This window comes from Dromaius novaehollandiae, chromosome 20 (assembly GCF_036370855.1).
Source record: "Dromaius novaehollandiae isolate bDroNov1 chromosome 20, bDroNov1.hap1, whole genome shotgun sequence".
Lineage (NCBI taxonomy): Eukaryota > Metazoa > Chordata > Aves > Casuariiformes > Dromaiidae > Dromaius > Dromaius novaehollandiae.
In genome coordinates, this window is record NC_088117.1 from 836,587 (window position 1) to 843,538 (window position 6,952).

At 55.0% G+C, this 6,952-nt stretch overlaps 1 long non-coding RNA gene across 1 annotated transcript; it reads right to left on the reverse strand.

Annotated features, from left to right (window-relative positions):
• Positions 1–4,589: 4,589 nt before the first annotated feature.
• On the reverse strand, positions 4,590–6,225 carry LOC135330353 (uncharacterized). Its single transcript, XR_010392333.1, has 3 exons — positions 6,164–6,225; positions 5,513–5,584; positions 4,590–4,652 (listed from the first exon to the last, which is right to left on the reverse strand). It is a non-coding gene; the product is annotated as an uncharacterized LOC135330353 (long non-coding RNA).
• Between the last annotated feature and the right edge of the window lie 727 nt (positions 6,226–6,952).

A 6,952-nucleotide genomic window follows, 5' to 3' on the forward strand; every position in this document is an offset into this window, starting at 1 on the left:
CCCTGCAGCACCCATCCAGGGAGCCAGGGCGGCTCTCCTTAAAAGGCTGAGCTGGGTGTGCTGGAGGAGCCCACGTCCTGCACAGCTCTGCCCATTTTAGCTTGAGGCTTGCTTTTGCTCCTCGGTTTATGGTGGGGCAGTAGTGCAGCGCTGAAGTCTGAAAAGCACGGGCATTGGGATGTGCGAGGAAGGAGAAAGGAAGGGCAGGGAGCTTCCTCCATTTTTCTAGCAGAAGCACTGACCCTGTCAAGCTGATGTTGAGTGATTCCCGAGTCGCAAAAGCTTGGGTGCAGGGGAGGCAGGAAAGGTCTGCGAGGAAAGAGTCGGTGGCCCAGAAGAACGTGCACAGGCAGGGAGGCAGCTTTATGCAAATGGTATTTCTGTCTTTCCTCATGTTTTGGCTTGTGCGTCCCCTGACTTCTACAATGACATCACGGGAGCGTGAAGGGCTCAGTTGTGCAAGCCTGGCCATAACTAGCACGCAGGGGGATTCTGTCGGTTCCCAGGCTCTGACGTGAATTGTCCTCCTGGAGACGAGTTTAATATGCCCAAGGTGCAAATACTTCTCTTCCTGCAGGACTGAAGCTTCCAATGGCAGGGAGGTGGCTTTGGAAGAAAGTCTGGATGTGCAGGCGCTGGCACAGTGTTTGTTTCTTCTCGGAGCTTGTTGCCTCCTTCTTTGCAGAGGCCAAGGCTGCTCTTCAGCTCTGAGGTACTTTGCTGTGGGCTCTGTTAGACCTGAGGAGGCAAAGAACGCCTCTGCCTCTGGAGGTGGCTGGGAAGGAGGCTCCTGTGCAGTGGGCTGGTCTGAGGGACTTCGTGGCATGACTCCGTTTCCTTCCTCTTCCTGGGAAATGCCATTTCCTTTCCTGTCATTTCCCTGTCCCCAGTGAGCGCTCCTCTGACTCCAAGCCAGTGTTCTTGGGTGTTCTCCCTTGCAGACTCCTTTGAGACGAGGGGGCAGGTGACCGGTTTAATTTTCCTCGCCCCAGAGTTTTCAAGCTGGAACCATCTCCCATTGTTAGGGACTTGTTCTTCCTCAGAAGGCAGTTTGGTCTGTGTTCCTATTTCCCCCTTGCCGGGAGGCATTTCTTCTGCTTTGCCGCGGAGCAGTTGTTTGCAGATAAAAGCTGCGTTGCTCACTGCGTTCTGTTTTGGCTGCACGTTCAACAGCACGGGGGTTTAGGATGCTGGCCAGGCCCCTGTAGCTCTTGCTGACCAAAGGAGGCCAGCGTGGGCTTCTCTGGGTGTGTGCCCCCGAGAAAGGGGAGTGTGTGGGCAAAGACATGTGCTGCCTTGCAGGAAAGCGCAGAATTGCTTCAGTAGCAGTCTCAGTGCTCGCCTAGAGTGGCACAGTCACCTTGGCAGCTGTCCGGAGAGAGGACTTCCTCTCCCCAGACATCTGCCTACTTCCAGAACGTTGACTATCTGCATACCAGAGAATTAGGCCGTTGATGGTTATCTTGACACTACCCTTCTGCAACAAAGACATCCCCTTCTGTAGGTGAGCAGAAGGGACGGAGTCACGAATGCCCCAGTCCCGTCACACCTGCCCTCCAACTTGGCCTCTGGGCTTTCTCAGGACAGCCTCTCAAACTCCGCCTAAAACCATTTCAGTTCAACAGTCCTGTGTTATGTATCCCTACTGCTTGTCCGTGGGAAGTATGGTGCTGGAGGGAGGCTCACCTGCTGGGTTAGCCTCACATTGCTGTCTTCCTAGGAAGAATGTGAGAACAACTCCTGCAACTTGGCTTTGAAAGGCTTTGTAAAGGTCATTAGCGCACCTTGGCTGGTCTCACGTGCTGCACAGGCGCCGAGCGGACTGAGAGCTGCAATAGCAGAGGCTTTGTGTCGGGCTTGCTCTGGCGATGCTTGGCTTGTGTGAACATGGTGGTTTAGGCAGGGGCCTCCCTGGGCCCAGCGAGTCTCTTGCATCATGTGACGCTGCTGCTCTTCCTCCTTTGGTCTCTGTGTAGGGCCAAGGGGTGTAAGTGCATCCCAAGAGGAAGAGGCGAGCAGGAGGAGGAAAGCATGTCAAGAACCCATCCTCTGCATGTGCACAGAGCTGCCAAAACTTGCTCACTTGTGCCAGCTGCCCCTTAGAAATGTCACCGGGTTCGCAGTACCCACCGCCCCCCTCTGCTGTTCTGCGGTGCTAGTTGCTGCTGTAGGAGCGGCCCAGCGCAAACAGGTCCTTTGGAAGCAAGCAGTGGTTTCAGGCTGGTTTGGCCGGCCTTGTTCCTGCAGCCTGGGACCATGTTGAGGTGTCCTGCTTGCGTGGCTTGGGTCCTGAGCGGTCTCCAAAGTCTTACGGGGTGGCCCGGCAGGTTTGGGGCAGTGGCGCAGGGGCAGTTCCCCTGCAGTCCCATCCTGGGAGCCCTAGGACAGGCTGGGGAGTCCCAGCAGGGCAAGGGCACCGCTCTGCTTAAAAGGCTGAGCTGGGTGTGCTGGAGACGCTGCAGTGTGTGAGCGACTGGTTTCTGCAGCTGCCTTCTCTGCTGTGGAGCTCTTTGGCAAGGGGGTGAAAACAACGATTTAGTACTTCCCTCTCCTCCTGCAGTCACGTCTCTCATGCTGCGTTTTCTCCCCCCAGCTTTTCTGTACTCATTCCCTGCCTTGCTGGTTCTCAAATCCCTGCCAGCTCCCCTTAGCCCTTGGGGGAGGGAAAGCCCTGCCTCTGGAAACCTCCCTGCTTCTTCAGAAGCTTGGGCAGTCTCATCATTCTTTAAACCCCAGCAGTGCACAGCTCTACTCCTTACAGCTTGGGGATGGAGGAAACAGAGGCTCAAAGCAAACAAAAGTAACACAGGTAGCAGTATTTGGGTTTGAATTTAACTTTGCCAAAAGAAGAAAAGAAAACTGGTGTCCCTTCTGCTGCAGCAGGGTAGTTTCTAAATATTTATTGTTATATAATCCTTGGCTGCCTCAGCAACTGGACCAAAGTCCCTACCGGGGTCTTGACCAGAGCCAGCTGCTTCCAGGGGGGCAGGAGGGAAATGCAGGCAGGGGGCTGGGGGGCCGGGGAGGCGGTTTGGGAGGGCGCCGGGCAGCACCAGGCACAGCGGGTGGCAGCGGCTGCATCTGGGCTGCAGCCACGGTCTGCTGGTGCCCAGGTGCTGGGGCAGCGCTGGGGGGCCGCGAGGGCCGTGGGGGGGGCGGGCGGGGCGGGCGGCTGCCCGCGCGTGAGGGCTCCGGTTCTCTGGGGCGCCAGGGTGGGCGGGCCGGTCTTCCAGGTGCGCGTGGCGGCCGCTGGTGTTGCGTCCGGCTCTCCGGAGCACCGGGGCGGGTGGGCCGGTTGTCCTGGCGCGAGAGGCGGCCGCCGGCATCTGGTCTGGATCTCTGGGCTGCGCGGAGGTTCCTGCGGGGAGAGGTGGCTGTTCAGGACAGGCGGGCTGTGGGTCCCAGGGCAGAGGAGAGCCTGGACCTGCCAGGGCTGCAGCAGCCCCGCGGCGTGGACGGGCTCCGAGGGCCGCAGCTCTGGGCCCCGTCGGCCGCCTGGCTGGGCCGGGCCGCAGCTGACGCGGGGGTGCCGGGGGAGCGGCGTGCAGCCCCCGTGGGGCCTGGCACCCTGCCCCTGAGTAGGAGCAGCGTGGTACTGAAAGCTACAAGTAGCAAACAGGGCACACTTGCACCCGCACAGCTTTGGTTTTGCTTCTCTGCACCAGCCACCCAAGCCCAGGGGCCTCTCAAGTCCTTCTTGGCCCATACCACATTGACCTGCCTTCTCTGCACATGCTGGGAAGGGGATCTACGTTTGAGAAACAGCAGACACTGAAGTACGTGCACAGTCTGCCAGAATCTAGGAGAGCTGCAGAGTCTCACTTCGCAGTGTGCCTGACAAAGACCAACACTCAACTTATAGTATTTGACTGACAGCGACTACTCAGGGGATCCTCGAGGAAACAAGATCACAACTTCTTCTGCCATGAATGCCCTTAACACGCTCTTTGCAATATGTATCCAAAGTACAAAATCACTGCCCGCACTGAAAACACACTCGTTGGGAGTGTCCAGGTTCAGATGTTACAGCGTCCTTTCCCAGAGCCATGCCTAGAGCTGGGAAGAAGTCATCACCATCACCTGAGTTGCTCCGACAGCTAGGCTGAGGAGCACATTTGGAATTAATGGCATTAGATAACAAGGTGATTTCTCTTCCCAAATTCCCTCAGAGTGGACTGTAGCTACTGCAGTTCTTACTTGCTATGGCAATCTCGCCCTTCTTTGTTTCTCTTCCTGACTTGGCTTTGCCTTCGTCTATGGCTGGGTCTTCTCTTTTAGCAACAGTGTCAGTATTAGGTAATACTGGCAACAGTAAGAATGGCTTTCAGAAAAGAATACTCATTGCTATGAACTAAGGGCTCAAATAGAAATTCTTACACCAGAAATCTCAACAGAGTACTGTCAGCAGCTAACTTTGCCCTCCAGAAGACTACATCTGTAAACTCTTCCTTACTAATAGCAGCTGTCTAATACAGAATTTTGGGAAAAAAAACAGTGAACTCACCGTTTCCTCCTCCTCATCAGCCAAATAACTAGGCAACACAACGCTGCTCCAGCCAAGAGGATACCCAAGACCGTTGCAGTGCGTACCGTGCAATGCTTTCGTATGTCTTTTGGCTCTGCGGCAGCTGCACTTCTCCCACTAGCCAAACCTGGAGGAAATTACACAAGGCCATATGTTACTGTGTTCTGCACTGCTGATAATCTCACAGTCTGTTTGACATTCCCAGGAAATTTTCTTTTTCCCTTTCTTAGCATCTCTGAAGGAGGGAAATCTCGGGGACGGCAACACTTGCTTGGTTTCAGTAGCAGCAAAGTCCCCAGGTCATTGCAAATCAGCACGCTTTGGAGTCTCTCTTTAGCCTCTCAGCCTTGTTTACCTTCTGGGATGGCCATAATCCAGGCTTCCCAATTGGAGGGGTTTGCTCTCCCTTTCTGGCAATCCTTCACATCCCACAATCCCTTTGGTGCTCCCTCGCCCTTCTGAGGCTCAAAAGGGCTGTTTCACGGAGGCATCCTCTTGACACTTTGAGACAAGTCAGCCCACTGAACAAAACTCATCAGGCCAGAAGGAGAGCACACAGGGGTGCTCATCTGGTTTACCAGTAACTCCTCTGAGCGACGCGGACAAAAGCCATCCCGGGTCCAGGGAGTGCCACCCTGACTCTTCCCTCCCAGGTCAGCACACTTGCCCCAAGGGAAAAGAGTCCGGCTCTCTTGGGCTCCTGCTTCCATAGCCAGTGACACTGCTATTCCGGGCTACACCACGTCCCGGCTCCAACCGAAATGGTGGGTGCTGGCTGCGCTGCTCAGCCCAGCAGCCAGGGTGGGCACCTCTGCGGCAGCCTGCGGCAAAGACGACACCTGAACCTGGCTCTCTCCCTTTGCCTTTTCTCCAGCACAGGCACCACCTCCCCTTCCTTCGCCCTCTGGTCTTCCAAACACCACTCGTATGCTCCCAGTCTTCAGGACTCCTCTCTCACTTAGGCATCCCTGCAAGACTGCGCAGTACCTCGGTGCTTTGGAAAAAAGGCGTATTTCCTGTCGTGCAGGGCTTCTCCGGGCTGTGACACACTTGGAAGCGCTGTCAAGAATCAGAGAGAGGTAAAGCCTCAGCACTGCTCAGGCACACAGCATGCAGAAGGAGGCATGAGGTTCCCTCCAAACCCCTGCCCGGCCTGTGAATCAGGGCATCATTTAGGACCTCCTTTCACAGCAGGGATCCCACTTGGTACTCCTTTTGTGCCTAGGGCCTCTGGGGACTCCCTGCAAGTTCTGAGATGCAGGTGGGGCAGGAGGTCTAGTCGATTAAGAGTCGTGTTTCCTAACTTGCGCTCAATGTGGTTAAAACTGCCTCCTTCCCCAAACGGCAAAGCTCCGAAATCCCAGAGAGCTGCATGGTGTGGGAAGTGAGGCTATCTCATAGGACCCACAAAGGTTTATATGCACATGTCTGGCACACTAATTGCAATCATCTCCACACACCAGAGGCAAAAAACATCTTCAGAAAGCCGCTCCTGGCTTGCTTTAGAACACTTCCAATGCCCTAAGACTTTAACATTTGGCCGCTGACATGCTGTGCAGTAGCAGGCCCCAAGGGAAGAGCCTGCAGACACACAGGGCTTTTGATTTCCTACAGCGGATGACAATGGACAGCAAGTACCTGGCATGCCTGTTGCTTGAGTTGCCTCTCTCTCTTCATCAGAGGCTGGCAGGCTGTGACTGCCTCTTGCCGGAAAGGTCTCCTTCTCCAGGGTCTCCTGATGATTCTCTTTGGAAAGAAAGCCAGACAGCTTGATCAGAAGGAACTGATCCTCACCACTTCCGCATGGTATCTTCAGGAGGCAATCCTTTTCAAAAGGCTTCAGTAAAAAGCTCAGAAACAAAACCTGGCATTTCGGGGTGGGCACCTGCTCACTAGCCCAATGTGTCCTTTGTAGAGAAAAATCAAAGCGCACAAAATCTTCCAGATAACCAATACAGGCAGCAACACCTGCTGTACGGGTGGGGAGACGAGACAATTGCATGGGAACCTCTCATTCTCATGCCACTTGGTGCCTTTTTGAGAATTGGCAAGATGACATTGAATCCTTTCCTTCAAAGAGGGCAGGAAAAACCTGTAGCCGGTTCAGCTGGGGAAAAAGGCCTCCTGAGGACCAAGGCTCATCATGCCAACTCCACCACACAGTACGCGTAACAGTCACATACGGTACACTGAGCCCCAAGCTCTTGCCACTGTGTTCAGGGCGCATTCACAAACATGCTGCAGCCTCAGCATCTTTGTCACCAGCAAGGCCTGGACAAAAGGAGACAATCCCATACATCCCTGGCTTCTGCAGGACTGATAATCTCACTGCGTGTTTGGGACTCCCAGGCAATTTTACATGCCGTGGTGTTACTATGGCTGATTCTGGTCTCTTGGCACCGGCGGACAAGAAAGCTCACTGACACT